Source organism: Apus apus, chromosome 14 (assembly GCF_020740795.1).
Source record: "Apus apus isolate bApuApu2 chromosome 14, bApuApu2.pri.cur, whole genome shotgun sequence".
Lineage (NCBI taxonomy): Eukaryota > Metazoa > Chordata > Aves > Apodiformes > Apodidae > Apus > Apus apus.
The window spans coordinates 7465858-7471198 of NC_067295.1; the positions used below are offsets into that span (position 1 = coordinate 7465858).

General features: G+C 41.1%; 1 long non-coding RNA gene across 2 annotated transcripts in view; it reads right to left on the reverse strand.

The window, feature by feature from the left end:
• Window positions 1–5303, reverse strand: part of LOC127390347 (uncharacterized) — a 33965-nt gene extending 28662 nt beyond the window's left edge. For both annotated transcript variants that reach the window (XR_007890851.1, XR_007890852.1), the window contains exon 1: window positions 5009–5303. This is a non-coding gene — a long non-coding RNA (uncharacterized LOC127390347). The remainder of the gene's footprint in view (window positions 1–5008) is intronic.
• Window positions 5304–5341: the final 38 nt, after the last annotated feature.

Below are 5341 nucleotides of genomic sequence, written 5' to 3' on the forward strand. Positions count from 1 at the left end.
GATTTGACATCCAAGTTTTTTGTAAACTGGTATACTGAGTACACGTAAGAATTTGATATGGCTATCCTATTTTTCTTTTTATTGTGCAAAAAATAACACAAACTGATGAAAAATGATCACTGAATTTTAATTATATCTCTTAACACTACGAAATGTGCTCACCTGGCATAAATCACTACCAATGACTTAAACAGAGCTACTCAGATTTACAGAAGCTGAGGAACTGACCCATGAGGATCTGACCCATGGAGATTCGTAGCATAGGATGGATGTCACAGGATATTCACAACAAATAAAGTGTGTTCTTGGCAATGAAACCAGTCTGATGACAGAAGGGTCTTGGACTAGTTCACATGTAAGTAACAAACAAATTGCTCTCCATTTCATTTACAATTAAGTGTTCTGACCTTGAGTAATCATATTACATCAGGCAGGCAAATGCATGTACAATAATTTTCCAGTTGCTGCTGCACTCTGAACTCTAGCTCCTCTCAGTGTCTCAGCCTTTGCACCACAGACCTAGACAAAGAAGCCCAGAGGCAAAGCACAAATTCTGCTATTCTCCATTAAGACGCAACACGTTGCTGAAGCAGGTCACTGGACAGACAGCAGTCAGAAGATTTGTGCAGTGCCCTGGCCAAAACAAATCTGTGAGTGAATTTAGAACTTTCTTGATTTCCCAGAAAGGATACATCACTGCTGTCTGCATCTGAAGTTCCTATAAAACACCTGCACTACAAAACTTATTTGGGTCCAATCAAGTGGTAAGAAACAAGACAATTAGGGAAGCACTTCTTTTAACTAGTTTGTATGCAAAGGCTTTAGAAAAATCTTGTTCATCATCACTTATTCAAAACACGTCTGGATTGTTTGTAGCTTATTATCGTATACAAGTTGTGTACTACAGCACCAAAGAGAAAAAATACTACCCACTTACTGTACTGCAGGTATTTTGAGATCTCTCTAACATCCAAAGCTTAAAAGGAACCTTTCCATGCATTTCCATTAGGAAAAAAGTACCATAAAAAATCTTTAATAGTACAGCAGCTACTCCAGTAGATTACTGTTCTCTGTGGGAGAAATTTTAAGTAAATGAAAACTTGTTGACATTTAGGATTTCTGGAGTGGAAGAAACTTCTGAAGTTGAAACAACTTGTCACTTTCCTGGAATCCTTGAAATGCTTAATCACACTTTTGAATGTTCTAGTAAAACATATGATAGTGATAACTCAAACTGGGTTTACACATTGACAGAGTTACCTGTCTGTTCCATGACCTAAAACCAAGTGCCATCCTTTTAGAGACATAGTAGACAGAATACCAATTGTTTCAAGTAGGATTTGTAACTGAGAAAGCTCTTAAGCCGGGCTTTATTGACTGATACAGAAGGAAAAACTAAAGATATTTACCATATTTAACCATCATTTAACCTGTGGTTATGGGTGCTCACTGAAGACAATGAGCAGCCACTTTTTACAACTGTATATTGAATTAATAGGATGGAAACAAGAACTGAATTATAAATGGCACTCACTACAATGATCTGACATGAGAGGTTGCATAGAGAAATCAGCTATTACTGACAACCATGCTTCCAGATTCCAACAAAAGTTGCAACTAGTTACTACAATCACCACTTGTATATCGTATACTAAAATTATTCACTAGACACAACTACAAAAAGACATTAAAAACCCCACCAAAATACTTGTGATTTCATTAAAATACAGGTCTCCACAATTCTGTTTCATGTTCACACTATTTACCCCACAATACTTTATGCCATCTTACCCTGTCTGTGAATTGTTAAAATTCAAGAATCAAAGAATAAACAGTGGCTTTATTCAACCTCTAAGCATAAAAACCATCAGGCCTTACATATGTCACACTATAGCATAATTATTCACTTAATTCTCTCTCTTATTTCTTCCTGGGCTCAGAAAGAAATAATTAAAGTATTACTATAATTCACCTTCAGAGCTGAAATATTTTAACTGTCCAGCCCCTTCCTTATCCTCTCTTCCTAGCTTTTCCTTCACATGTACTACAGATCCAAGCTAATAAGAACATCTAGGCATTCCAGTTAAACACATTAAACAAATCAAAACAACTAAATAACTCAAGTTTTGCGCAAAAGTAGATTTTTGTGGTTATTCAGTGACTTCATATCCTTAGGAATAACCAAAGCTAGAGTTACTACCTTCCTTTACAAAATCTCTGATCCTGCAAAGCAAATACATCCATTATTAAACCATCTCTACTCACCATGACACTCAGTTGCTCAAATTCCTTGACATCACACTAAGAAGAAATCTGGGAGAGATGAATGATACCCTCAGCAGGACCCCTGCATCTAGCTGCAGTGTTGCATTTTCACACAGAGCTACAAAGGCCTGTTCCAGCAGTAACAAAGCTTGCAGACCAGGGATACACAGGCATTGTGCTTTTTGCTGGATCACAGCGCTATTTTGTAATTTATTTGCTAAACTAATCCCAAACTGCTGAGTCTACACATTTGTTAACACATTTAGACCACATACTGTCAATGGAACAGCTATTTGAGCTGTCAGCTGTATTTATTTACAGCTGTCAGCTCTGACACCCAGAGTGATTTATAGAATACCTTTTTGTTAGCTCTGCTCCTGTGCAGCTGACCGAAATGCTCAAAATAGTACCTCAAAATAGGTTCAACAAACCGAAAGGTACAACTACACAGTGAGGAAGATACTACTTCTTACTCCTACATTATTTTTTAAATAAATTAGAAACCACTCGTAAACTTGTTAATTATTTGTCTCTTGATGCAGGACCCGTCCTGTCAAATTCCTAATGTACTTATGCAGCAGTTTAATTTTACATAATCATGGGCTAGGAATCACATTTCAAACTCAGGGTGATCTGATGCCACTTTGCAAACGTCAAGGTGTGGTGTTACTGCACATACAATTAAGAAGATGGGATGAAACTGGAACCACAATTTTAAGTTTCTTCTTGCCCTGTTAATTTGTACATTAGAAATATAATAATTTAATTGAATCTGTTGTCACTTATTCTTTGTAGATTCTCACAAATACTTCCACCAAAAGCAAAGCCAAGTTACAGATGAGGTTGCACTGAGCAGAATTATATTTTAGCAATCTCTATACACACGTTCATTCCCTTCCTAGTGAAAGTTTGGCACAGAAACACCTTCCTTAATAATCACTGATTACAACAAGTACTCACTGTCCAACCATATAAGCCTCCACAGTACACCCCTTGTAACAGTGTTTGTATTACAGCAGTAAATAGGCACCCAGTCACAGACCAGCATCTCCATTATGTTAAGTCCTAAATAAACACAGGTCTAAAGGTTTAATGCAACACAAGCCAAAATCCACAGTTACTGCAGTTTTATAATTTATTTGGTAAAAAAATTAATTTACTATCAACAGCATCAATTAAAATAATTTCCATGTTTTGGACTAAGTGGGTAGTATAAAGACATTAACTTCCCCTGATCACCAGCCCACCCACGCTGTAGTATAGCACAAGTGAGGGGGGAACTTGGCTTTTTTCCATTTGGTATACTCAATCCTGACTGGATGTTCCCAGAAATTCTCTGATTGTGTTGCAGCCTTCAAACAGAGAGACCATAACTCTAAAGTGCGGATCTACACACACTGCTGAATTTTAACTCACAGCTGTAGAGCAAAGAGCAGGATTTACTGTATTTAGATGCCTCGTCCTGACACATGTGGCCTGATTCTTACTCAGCCCCCCCCCTGGGGGAAATCCTCTGGAGCTCAGCACAGCAGGACCTTCCCCCATCCTGCTTTCTTGGCCACTTCTACCATGTCCTCTCTGAAAACACCTGCATTCAATTATAAATCAGGTTCTCTCTGAAGGTTTGGAAACATTTCCCACAGCTGTTTGAGACTTATCTGGTGCTGACTGGAAATGCTCTGTTTGCTGCTATGGCTCAGCCTGTTGTGTTGCTCCTACCTGTCCAGTTCACAGGACATGAGGAGCTGCTCAGCCCCTGAGAGGCTTGGGTTAAAATACCATGCATGCAGATAAGAAAGGTGACACCCAAGATGGTGATGAGCTCTGCATGGATGGAAAGGGAGTCTGCAGACACACCTCCTTCACATGAACCCACATCTTCACACTCCATGTTGAGCCAGTGTGAAAGGGCCTCAGTGTGGCTGCTGACCAGGCTCCCCAGGGCCTCACAGCCAGCACCTCCATTTTGCACCTCACAAGGAGCAGCCCCCTCCATGTTGTGCCTCCCCTCCCTCACAAGGAGCAGCTGCCTCCTCCAGGCCAGGCACCAGGAGGGTCTGCACCATGGCAGCAGGTGTGGGACTGAGCTCCATGCTGACTCCACCAGCCCAGGGGGAAATAGTGGTCACATCTCTCTTGCTTACACCGCTTGTTTTTTGAGTGCAGACGTTAAATAATTAACTACTGCCGTCTTACAGCATCTTTACTGCACACAGTGCTCCTACAGCACTGAACTGGGTTCTCAAGTAAGCCATTAACTGCTGAGGCTGATGAGGACTACCCAGAATGAGTTGCTAGCACTGAATGTAAACATAAACTAAAAGTGATGAGAGGAACTGCGAGAATTACAGAAGTTAAAAAATGAAAAACTCAACTGCTTTCTTTCAGAGTAATTCTGGCATAACTTGCAGGGTACATATTTCTAAATGACCTCGTGGAACACAATATTCAATTGTATCTTTTATATCTTGCACAGTTTGTTTAAGCAACTATGTAATTAGTTTGTTCAGTTTCCTAAACCTATAGAGAAGCAGATACGTCTCTTCCCGTGGAACTTTTTTTACTTCTAATTTAGTCCACACCGAATTTTTATTAAAAATTGAATTGAAAAATAACAGAAATGCTGGCTATTTTATTATAGCCCTATTTTCAATGGGCCAGAGGGGAAGAAAAAAAAAAGGGGGGGGGGGGGGGGGAGGGGGAATAATTAGAATAAATGTTATGTCTGTGGAGAAAGGATTACCTGCACCAAGTGATGGTGGATGCCATTTCCTTCAACATATTGAAACTTGTAGATCTCATCTTTGAAATCTCGGGTTTTACCTCAAAAATGAAAGCGTTTCTACTCTTTCCAGCTGCCAGGCAGCTCTGAGCGAACCAGAAGGGAACTGCACCGCGCTGCCTGCTGCTCCAAGGGCCAGACTGTGCGCTGGCAGCGCGGCCCCCGCCGCTCAGACGCCGGCGGGGCAGCGCGGGGAGGCTCCCGCAGGGCTGCGGGGCGGCCCGTTGGTGCTGCGGGGCAGCCCGTTGGTGCGGGGCGGCCCGCGGGGCGCTGCGGAGCGCGGGGAGCCCTTCC